This window comes from Pongo abelii, chromosome 5, assembly GCF_028885655.2.
Source record: "Pongo abelii isolate AG06213 chromosome 5, NHGRI_mPonAbe1-v2.0_pri, whole genome shotgun sequence".
NCBI classification, from domain to species: Eukaryota; Metazoa; Chordata; class Mammalia; order Primates; family Hominidae; genus Pongo; species Pongo abelii.
The window spans coordinates 11,443,900-11,456,118 of record NC_071990.2 but is presented as its reverse complement, the minus strand read 5'-3'; the positions used below and the strand labels follow the sequence as shown (position 1 = coordinate 11,456,118).

Here is a 12,219-nt window from a genome sequence, read left to right as displayed (position 1 = left end):
CGTCACTCTTCTCCATATTAAAGTTCTGTCCAATTGGGTACCTAACCCAATCCATCATAAATTGAATTCAACTAGAAATATTAGTTCCATTAAAAAAATTGAAACTCTGAAAGTAAATTTTCCCAATGGTCTTTTTTTCTTTTTTAAAATTATTTTTTAATTTTTTAATTATGGGTACATAATATTACAATTATTTTAAAATTAATTTTTAATTTTTTAATTATGGGTATGTAATAATTCCATTTATGGTGTACATGTGAGTTTTGATACAGGCATACCATTTATAATGACCAAATCAGGGTAACTGGGATCTCCTTCATCTTAAGAATTCATTATTTCTTTGTGTTAGGAATATTCCAATACCGCTTTCAGTTATTTTAAAACATACATTTTTGTTAACTATGGTCACCCTATTGTGCTACAGAATACTAGCTCTTACCCATTTGATCAAACTATAATTTTTGTGCCCATTAACCATTCTTTATCTTTTTTTTTTTTTTTTTTGAGACGGAGTTTCACTCTTGTCACCCAGGCTAGAGTGCAGTGGTGTGACCTTGGCTCACTGCAACCTCCACCTCCCAGGTTCAAGTGATTCTCCTGCCTTAGCCTCCCAAGTAGCTGGGATTACAGGCATGCACCACCACGCCCAGCTAATTTTTGTATTTTTAGTAGAGATGGGGTTTCACCGTGTTGGCCAGGCTGGTCTCTTAACTCCTGACCTCAAGTGATCTGCCCGTCTTGGCCTCCCAAAGTGCTGGAATTACAGGCTTAAGCCACCGGTCCTGGCCTGGTAACCATCATACTAATCTTTATCTCCATGCATTTAATTATTTACTTTTTAGCTCCCACATATGAATGAGAACATGTGACATTTGTCTTCTGTGCCTGGCTTATTTCACTTCACATAATGTCCTCCAGTTCCATCCTAGTTGTTACAAGTGACAAGATTTGATTTTTTTTATGGCTGAATAATATTACATTGTGTATATGCATCACATTTTCTTTATCCATTCATCCATTGATGGACCCTTAGGTTGATTCCATATCTTGGCCATTATGAATAGTGCTGCAACAAACATGGGAGTGCAGGTATCTTCTCAGTGTACTGATTTTCATTCCTTTGGAAATATACCAAGCAGTGGGATTGCTGGATCATATGGTAATTCTATTTTTAGTTTTTTGAGGAAGCTTAATGCTACTCTCCACAGTGGCTGTACTAATTTACTTTCCCACCAACAGTGTAGGAGTGTTCCCCTTTTCCCACATCTTCCCCCAGCGTTCATTATTGCCTGTCTTTGGGGTAAAAGCCCTTTTAACTGGTGTGAGATGATATCTCATTGTAGTTTTGGTTTGCATGTAACAGATGATTAGTGATGTTGAGCATTTTTTCACATACCTGTTGCCCATTTGTATGTCTTCTTTTGAGGAATGTCTATTCAGATCTTCTGCCCATTTTAAAATCAGATTATTAGACTTTTTTCTTATTGAATTGATTGAGCTCCTTATAAATTGTGCTTATTAATTCCTTGCCAGATGAATAGTTTGCACATATCTCTCCCATTTTGTGGGTTGTATCTTAACTTTGTTGATAGTTTCCTTTGCTGTGCAGCTTTTTAGCATGATGGGATTCCAATTGTCCATTTTTGCTTTGGTTGACAGTGTTTTTTGAGGTATCACTCAAGAAATCTGTGCCTCAACCAATGTCTTAGAACATTTCCCTGATGTTCTCTTTTAGTAGTTTCATAGTTTGAGGTCTTAGTTAAATTTAAGTCTTCAATCTGTTTTGATTTGATTTTTGTATGTGGTGAGAGACAAGGGTCTAGTTTCATTCTTTTGCATATGGATATCCAGTTTTCCCAGCACCATTTATTGAAGAGACTTTCCTTCCCCCAATATGTATGTTTTTGGCATCTTTGCAAAAACTGAGTTCACTCTAAATGCAGGGATTAATTTCTGGGTTCTGTATTCTGTTCCATTGGTCTATGTGTCAGTATTTATGCCAGTACCAGGCTGTTTGGGTTACAATAGCTTTGTAGTATTAATATAATTTGAAATCAGGCAATGTGATTTCTCCAGTTGTGTTCTTTTTGCTCAGGAGAGCTTTGTCTATTCAGGGTTTTTTGTGGTTCCATATAAATTTTAGGTTATTTTTTTCTATTTCTGTGATGAATATCTAATGGTCATTTTTTATGCCTTCTTAGATAACTTTTTCAAGCTCATATTGTAAATATCTGGGTTAATTGGGAAACTAATGACAATATCTGGCCTATTGTAAAAGTATGAGATTGAACACAAATTTATAATTTTTCTCACTTTCATTTCATTATACTAATTATATGTGTTAAAAAATAGAAGATTTATTTCTACCCTCAAAGACCTTAGCATCTATTTAAGGGAGAATAAAACGTACATTAGAAACAATAAAGAAATAGGTAACAAACTGTTACTGAGAACACGTATATATATATATATTTTTTTCTATGTGCTATATAATACTAATAAATATATTTGCATTCTATAATCCATATCACATTATAATTATACATATTATATGCAATATATATAATACATATGTATTATGTTTTATTTGTATAATGTATATAGTCACCCATCACTCAACAATGAGGATTCTTTCTGGGAAATGCATCATTAGTCAATTTTGTCATTGTGTGAACATCATGGAGTGTATTTACACAAATCTAGATAGTATAGCCTACTTCACACCTAGGCCAGATGGTACAGCCTATAGCTCCTAGGCTACAAACCTGTACAGCAGGTTATTGTCCTGAATACCACAGGCAATTGTAACATAATGGGAAGTATTTGTGCATCTAAACACATCTAAATATAGAAAAGGTACAGTCAAAATATGGCATAAAAGATAAAAATCAGTACAACTCTATAGGACACTTACCATGAATGGAGCTTGTAGGATTGGAAGTTGCTGTGGCTGAGTCAGTGGGTAAGTGGTGAGTGAGTGTGAAGGCCCAGGACCTTACTGTACACTACTATAAACTCTATAAACACTGCACACTTAGGCTACCTTAAATTTATTTTTAAAATGTTTCTACAATGATAAATTAATCTTAGATTACAGTAACAATTTTACTATATAAACTTTTAAATATTAAAAGCTTTTTGATTCTTTGTAATAACACTTAGTTTAAAACACAAACATATTTTACAGCTGTACAAAAATATTTTCATTCTTTCTATCCTTATTCCATAAGCTTTTCTCTGTTTGCAAAACTTCGTCTTTTTTTTTACCTTTTAGATTCTTTTGTTAAAAACTAAAACACAAACATACGCATTAGCCTAGGCCCAAACAGGGTCAGGCTCATCAATATCACTGTCTTCCACATCCACATGTTGTGCCATGGACGGTCTTCAGGGGCAGTAACACGCGTGGAGCTGTCATGTCCTATGGTAACAATGTGCCTTCTTCTGGAATCCCCACTGAAGGACTTACCTGAGGCTATTTTATGTTAATTTTTTTTTTTTTTTTTTGAGACAGAGTCTCACTCTGTGTCCCAGGCTGGAGTGCAATGGTGCAATCTCGGATCACTGCAACCTCCATCTCCTGGGTTCAAGCAATTCTCCTGCCTTAGCCTCCCAAGTAGCTGGGATTACAGGCGCCTGCCACCACACCTGGCCAATTTTTTGTATTTAGTAGAGATGAGGTTTCACCATGTTGGCCACGCTGGTCTCGAACTCCTGACCTCAGGTGATTCACTGGCTTCGGCCTCCCAAAGTGCTGGGATTACAGGCATGAGGCACCGCACGTGGCCCATAGTTCTTTATTATCATTCTTTACATACAATTGTGTATTATATATAATTGTATGTATTCTACTTTGATATGACTGGCTGCATGGCAGCTTTGTTTACATCAGCATCACCGTAAACACATAAATAATGCATTGTGCTACAACATTAGGATGTCTACAATGTCATTAAGTGATAGGAATTTTTCAGCTCCATTTTTATCTTATGGGACCACTGCTGTATAAACGGTCCATTGTTGATCAAAATGTCGTTATGCAATGCATGACTATGTATTATATGTAATATGTATGTATTATTATTTGTATTATATATGTATATTTATAGCATATATAATGTGTTTACTCAGCAAATATATTACATATATTACATAATATATAAAACATATATGTGTGTACTCATAATATATATATAAATGTGTACCCAGTCACTGATATATATGTTGCACAAATGCTTAGGGAATTATACAAATAGAAGAAGATGAATGGCCTTCCTCATAGCCATGGTCATGTGACCTAATTTCCAGTTTGAAAAATGCTTGTATCAGCTAGAGCAGACTGTCAACTATCTTAGTTTCTTCATCTTTCCAGATGACCAAAGGAATTTAAGACAGTTGTAAAAATCAAATTAACAAACATTTCTTGAGTAAGACACTGAGTTAGGCAATGGCTGAATAGGGGTCATCTTTCAAAATTAGGCCAAGGGTTGCATGTAAGCCAACAAGTTGCACCACAAAATGTGACTTCCTCCCTGCAACCAAAGAGGGCTGCTTGCTTCTGAGTCTGGCTGCCAAGGGATCTTCCCCTTTAGTTTCAACTTCCTTATATTCGTCCTGGATTTTCAACTTCCAAAGTGCAGTTTAGTATTTTATTGTAAAAACACAATGCGTGAAGTACAGTAGAAGGATGAATAAAGAATTTAATTGACTCCAAGGTGAAGATTAGGCCCTGACAAATTCCTGGTCCACGTGTAAGGAGAGGCCCATTTAAAGGATCTCACTGCTAAGAGGGCAGATCTTATGTTAGGTTCTTACCAAAGTTTAAAAAAAAAAAAAAAATGAAAGATCTCATTGTGACTTTATGCTAATGACCTTCTCTCTTTCTCTGGAACCTCTGGAAAAGTTACTTAAAGAGAAGACAAAAAGGCCCTTTTGCCCTTTGCCCACCTTCCTTCTCTTCTGAAAGTCTGAACATGGTGTGAATAGATAATTAAGCATTTTCGAATTATTGTTTATTCCTTTCTATTCTTTGTAAACCTTTGAAAAGCAAGTCCATTTCCTTCTCATATATACTGAGATCTAAGACATGAGAAGGAAAATAATCAATCCATGGGTTTAAATTGATCACTTACTTTGAAATTACTGAGTAGACATCCACCCTTGAAATAGAAGTACACCCCTTGGAAGTTTTATTTTTGCTCCAGTCAGAGTAGCCTGTTAGGGCTATTAATGACTGTGAAAAGATTTATGTATAATACATAACTTCAAAAAACTTATATTGAAAAGCTTGCCTGGTTTGAAGTCATTGGGAATTTAAGCCAACAAGGTTGATTTTCCATTTAAAATCAGAATTTTGTTTTTCACATTTAGGTATTTAAAAACAGCTTTGATAACTATTTGGCCCATTTTTTTAAAAAGCCCTCAGTGGTGCTAATGTGTATAATGTGAGGGTAGATTTGGTGTTTGGATATAGTCAGAAGTTGTTTGGTGTTGTGTCAGTTAAGTGACCAGCCTGGGAAATATTTATTTTGATCAAAACTGAGGTATGTCTTAAGAGGTAAAATTTTTGTCTGAGTAATTCATAACCTGGTTTTGAAGAAAATTCAAAAGTATTTGAGCTAATGGTAACAACATTAGCATAAGAGTCATACCTTCCAGAGTATCTTCTCTGAAGGGTAATATCAACTGGGAATTATAAATGATACAAATGTGACTATAAAGTAAAATACTACATAACTAAAAATATTTTACTTTACAGTCACATCTCTTGAAATCTTTCATTTGCACCAGATTTGGTCTTTGATGAAGATATCATATCATCTCCAAATTCTTTAGCTGTTTTCCTCTCCTTGGAGGTCTTATTTATTTTCTGTGCTTAAATATACACAAATAACTCCTATTAAAAGAGAAACAAAATTGAAAACATTTACTTTATTGTTTACCTGACTCATCTAAGATCACTTTTTCCTTTCCCCTGCAATAAAAGTTCTTCAAAGAATAACACAGTATATTGCCAACATTTAACTGAGTTCCTTTTTTTCCCCTAGTGATGGGGTCCCGCTCTGTTGCCCAGGCTGGTCTCGAACTCCTGGCCTCAAGCAATCTTCCTGCCTCAGCCTTCCTAGTGGTTGGGATTACAGGTGTGAGCCACCGCACCTGGCTTTAACTGAGTTCTTTCTATGGGGCAGACACTGTGCTAAGCATTTTTCATGTTATATTCATCCTCCCCATGAGCAAAGTGTTATTCTCCTCACTTTAAGGATGAGTACATTAGTTTCCTGATGCTACCATAATAAAATACTATAAACTGGTGGCTTACAATAGCAGAAATTTATTTTCTCATAGACCTAGAGGCTAGTAGTCCAAAATCAAGGTGTTGGCAGGCCCCTTCTGAAGCCTCAAGGGAGACTCTGTTCCGTGCCTTTTTCTTAGTTTCTGGTGTTGCCGGCAGTCCTTAGCGTTCCTTGGCTTGCAACTGCATAACCTCAGTCTCTACCTCTGTTATCAAGCTGGGTGTCTTCCCTGTGCATGTCTCTCTCTGTGTCTCTCTCCTCTTATAAGGACACCAGTCATATTGGATTATGGAGCCACCCTTCTCCGTTATAACCTCATTTTAACTAGTTATGTCTGTAATGACCCCACTGCGAAAGAAGGTCACATTCTGATCTGGGAAGGACATGAATTTGGGGGACCATATTCAACCCAGTGCACTGGGACTTAGATAAACTTCTACTCGTTAAGTTGTACAGTTTGGGTGGAACCAGGATTCACGTACTGTGGCCATCAAAGTCTGTCATCATAACTGCTTCACTATTTGACTTGACAACTGGCCCATCACCTTGCTGCTCCTCCTTCATCCATGTGATCCCGTTTCCAGTCCCAGATCGCCATTGAAACTCTTCTCCCAAAGGACCTCACCTTCTGGATCATCCAGCTTCTTCCTGCCCTAGTGGTGACATCCTCCTCCTTAGCACTCTGCTCCCTTGGTGCTCTGGCCACACTCTGAGTCTCACACTCCAGACTGGGTGTTCCCTCTTGCACTTGCTCATCTTACTCATCCTATGTCCTAAATGTGCGTGCTTCCCAACTCACATTTCTCTGTCCTTCCCTTCACATTCTTTCTTTCTGAAATCTCTTCCATTCTCAGTTTCAATTGTAACTTCTATGCCATTGGCTGCCCTCTCTGTGTCAGTCTGTTTCTCCCTGCTGCCCTCTCCCCTAAGCTCCAGCCTCATACCTTCAAACTCCTGTTAGACAAGAAGTCCTACCATCATCTCTAGCCCAGCATGCTCAAGCCAGGTATTTTTCTTCCTTGAAAAGCTTTCATCCTGTCTCACCATATGCACTGACACACATGTCCTGGCCCAAGTCCTTGCTGTCTCATGGAAGGAACACTACAGCAATGCCCTAGTTAACTGGCTTGATGCCAGTCTCCACCCTTCCAGTGTGTCTTGCATAACCTTGACCAACTAATCTCTCCAAACCCAATTTTAATTCTTTTATTCCCTGTGCTCAGCCATTCCCTATGTTCTGCTGCTTCATGTTTACACTCCTCTGACATCTCTTTATCCACCATCTTCACCCAGTATAATTTCCCATGGCTTCAACATGCACTTGCACTCTAGTTAGGCATTGCTTCTCTGCAAAACTGAGCATATTCTCATTTCTGTGCTGTGACTTATGTTATCCACTCAACCCTTTATCCTCTCCAATCTTGCCTCTTCCATCAGGCCCCAGATCAAATCTCACCTCTTCTATGCAGTTCTCTCTACCATTTCAGGTTTCATTCATTTCAGTGGAGCCTCAAGGAAAGAATAACAGAAAAGTGGTCAGAAATGCAGGATGAACTTGCTCTCTCTGTGTCCTCTGTTCTTAGCTTCTTCTGTGTTTATATTTGCTCCATCTTTCTCTCTCTCATCTCAGAACTTCTAAAAATCAGCATACACATTACTCTGAGATGTCCTGTTTTATTAATTGTTGCTTTACGTCTCTTCTCAACTATTTTATCAGACAAGTGAGGGCAAAGGCCACAACTCATCTTTTCTTCCCTTAATACCTATACCACTTAACACAACATTGAATACTTATTAAACAATTTTCACTTAATTTACTTAATAAAATTTCACAATAAGTTGAGTGGAGTTTCTTACAAAAGTGCCAAAAAACTGTTTCTGAAACCTAATGTGTTCTAGACACTAGTTTTCTAAGCCAAAAATATTTCACTGAAGGTAGACAGAGTCTGCAATGTGAAATGTGAAGATAATTTTCTCAATCGTATAAGCAAAAATTAGTTTTCAGGATATTTTAGAGTTGTGTTAATTCTCTGCTGTCTTCAGTTTTCTAGAAAAATCCTTAAAGCTATAATAAACAATATAAATTATATTGGTAGTACTGGAAAATTTTTATTTAGCAATGTTAGTGAATGTTATTCTTTTTGTCTTAATCACTAAATATATGTCACATAAATTTATGCTGAACCCATGCCAAATTTCTGAAAACAGAACTCATTGACATTCAAAAGACAAAAAATATTCAAGTGCTTCATTCCCACAGTATTAAAACTATTGTCTATATTGTAAATAATAGTAAGGCAAACAAAACCTGATTTCTTTTCCATGAATAACATGAAGGAATTAGAACCTTTTGAAAATGAATCTGAAAGGCTGGGCGCAGTGGCTCACACCTATAATCCCAGCAGTTTGTGAGGCCGAGGCGGGTGGATCACCTGAGGTTGGGAGTTTGAGACCAGCCTGACCAACATGGTGAAACCCTGTCTCTACTAAAAATACAAAAATTAGCCAGGCGTAGTGGTGGGCGCCTGTGGTCCCAGCTACTCCAGAGGCTGAGGCAGGAGAATCGCTTGAACATGGGAGGTGGAGGTTGCAGTGAGCTGCCCTCACGCCACTGCACTCCAGCCTAGGCAACAGAATGAGACTCTGTCTCAAAAAAAAAAAAAAAATCTAAAGAAGTCACCGAATGTCAAATCATAATCATTTTCTGACAATCTACTCTCTCTAGTCAGAAAAATACACATAAAAGTTTGACACTGAACTTTTATGAGAGCAGAAATGGTCTAAGTAGTTCTACGTTCAGCACTTTGGTGAGTGTGCAGGAAGCACCATAAGTTTACAGCTAAAATGGACCCTTAATTTACTATCCAGAATCTGTAAGGAACTTAAAACAACTCAACAAGAAATAAAACAAGTAACCTCATTAAAAAATGGGCAAAGGACATAAACAGACACTTCTCAGAAGAAGACATGTAAGTGGCCAACAAACATATGGAAAAATGCTCATCATCACTAATTATCAGAGAAATGCAAATAAAAACCACAGTGAGATACCATCTTACACCATTCAGAATGGCTACTATTAAAAAGTCAAAAAATAACAGATGCTGGTGAGGCTACGGAGAAAAGGTAATTGCTTACACGCTGTTGATGGAAATGTAAATTAGTCCAGCCACTATGGAAGACAGTTTGGAGATTTCTCAAAGAACTTAAAACAGAACTACCATTTGACCCAACAATTCCATTACCAGATATATACCCAAAGGAAAAGAAATCATTCTACAAAACAGACACATGCACTCATATGTTCATCACAGCAGTGTTCACAATAGTGAAGACACAGAATCAACCTAGATGCACATTGATGGTGGACTGGATACATAAAATGTGGTACATATATACCAGGAAATATTATGTAGCTATAAAAAAATAATAAAATCATGTCCTTTGCAGTAACATGGCTGCAGCTGGTGGCCATTATCTTAAGAAAGTGAATGCAGGAACAGAAAACCAAATACTACATGTTCTCACTTATAAGTGAGAGCTAAACACTGAGTACACATCAACATAAAGATGGGAATAGTACATACTGGAGACCTCTAGAGGGAAGAGGTAATGGAGCATGGGTTGAAAAATTACCCATCGGATACTATGCTCACTACTTCGGTGATGGAATCATCCATACCCCAAACCTCAGTACCATGCAATATACCCATGTAACAAGCCTGCATTTATACCCCCGAATCTGAAATAAAAGTTGAAATTATTAAACATAAAATAAAATGTACCCTCAGATTGAGGGAATAGATAAAAGAGGGGCTATCACCATGGGTGAAGCCAAAAGTATATGGACCATGATTAAGGCTGGTTGGTTGTTCGTAGGAGAAAACCTCCCACAAGCCATATTAATTTTTGCATTATTTGAGCCTTTTTAACAGAAACTCAACTTGACCAAAAAAAAAAAAAAAAAAGAAAGGTTGGTATTTGGGTATCATTATTATTGAGACAGAGTCTTCCTCTGTCACCCAGGCTAGAGTGCAGTGGCACAATCTCGGCTCACTGCAACCTCTGCCTCCCAGGTTCAAGTGATTCTCCTGCCTCAGCCTCCCAAGTAGCTGGGACTACAGGCGCGTACCACCATGCCTGGCCATTTTTTTGTATTTTTAGTAGACACGGAGTTTCACCATGTTGGCCAGGCTGGTCTCGAACTCCTGACCTCATGATCCGCCCTCCTCAGCCTTCCAAAGTGCTGGGATTACAGGCGTGAGCCACCATGTCCAACCTGCAGTTGGGTATTTTTAAACATTATAATGATTGAGGGGTTTCACAGAATCAAAAGGCAGGAATGAAACTGGAGTTCTGGAAGGAAATGAAACCAGCAACTGACAGCGGACAGAATCCAGGAAGTACCGTTTGTACATCTTTGCTTCTCCTTTTTGCATCTTCTCCTATCTTCTTTCCCCTTAAAGACTTCCTTTCTCTGGTCTTCAGGCTACAAAGTGGGCTATGGCTGCAGGACACATGAAGAGACAAACTTTACTCTTGGACTTAATTTAGAAATTCTTAGGTGAGAGCCTAATTGCCCAAATTAAATCAGATTGCCAGAACTTGAACAATCAACTGTGGCCATGGAACTGATTATCTACTATAAATTTGGTTGCCTGGAGACTGCTTCTGTGGTTTTAACCATAATGTTGAAATGTTCAGTTTTGTGACTTGCCCTAAATTTCATCAGAGGCAAGGGAAGAAATGAGCATACAAAATAAACTTAATGTGACAGTAGATGACAAAAAAAAATTTGTTTCTTAATTAATTCCTTGAGTCATGCTTGTTTAACATTAAAGTTACATTTTGGATAGGGGAATAGAGTTATTTTCATAAAAGAACAGTCATTATAAGTTTGGCAGATACTTCAGAAATAGATGTCTATTGGAAGTACAATTCGGATATAACTTAAAATTAGAATTTATGTCTTCAGTAAATGAAAATGCAGAAATCATGAAATGAAAGCTAATATTGCCATAGTACATGAATACAAAAGTAATTGAATCTAAAGAAGTCTTGAAAAAAATTAAATGCAAGTTAATATTACGTTGAAAAATGCATTATCCAAATGTTTTTTTCCCGTCTCCTATGGTCTTGTGTGAGATGATACAAATTTTATGACATCATATTCAGAAGATTAGGAAGACCACCACAGTAATATACTGTGGGCAAAAGAAAATATTTTGGGAAGACTACCTCAAAATGTCACTTTTGGTGATTTCTGGGTTGTGTGATGACGAGTAATTTATTTTTATTTTTATTTTTACTTTATATGTTATTTTTGGAGCTGTTGTTAGTGAAAATCTGTTGCTTTTATAATTTAAAAGGATTATTTTTATAAAAAGAAAAAGAGTACCCCTGCAGTAGAAATATCACTATGTTAGTGAAACAGTGCTTTGATTAGCTGATACTGCATTACCAATATGTAAATAGGAAAGGATAACACATCAGATTATCATACCAGACAAAAGCACCACTGAACATTCAGATTCCTTTTGCATAAACTTTTCCATTTAAGTATCCAATTGTTTCAGTACCTTTTGTTGAAAAAATTTTCCTTTGCCCCCAGTATAATTACTTGGGTGCATCTGTTGAAAATTAATTGAGTGTGTAAGTGTGAGTCTGTTTATGAGCTCTCTATTCTGTTCCATTGATATTTGTTAGACCTTATGCCAATACCATATACTATCTTGATTAACTTTAGCACATTTTGAATTCAGATAGGGTAAATCTTTCAATTTTCTTTTTCTTTCTCATGTTTGTTTGGGTCTTCTAATCCATGAACATAGTATATATCTTCATTTATTTGGGTTTTCCTTAATTTATCTCAACAATGTTTTGTAATTTTTAGTGTAGAAATTTGGTATGGTTTTATTTAATTTAT

At 36.8% G+C, this 12,219-nt stretch overlaps 1 long non-coding RNA gene across 2 annotated transcripts in view; it reads right to left on the bottom strand.

Annotated features, from left to right (window-relative positions):
- LOC129059878 (uncharacterized) overlaps nucleotides 1-12,219 on the bottom strand; it is a 117,465-nt gene that overhangs the window by 4,807 nt on the left and 100,439 nt on the right. For both annotated transcript variants that reach the window (XR_008525990.2, XR_010140575.1), the window contains 2 exons: nucleotides 10,701-10,800; nucleotides 7,750-7,802 (listed from right to left, as the gene is read on the bottom strand). This is a non-coding gene — a long non-coding RNA (uncharacterized LOC129059878). The remainder of the gene's footprint in view (nucleotides 1-7,749; nucleotides 7,803-10,700; nucleotides 10,801-12,219) is intronic.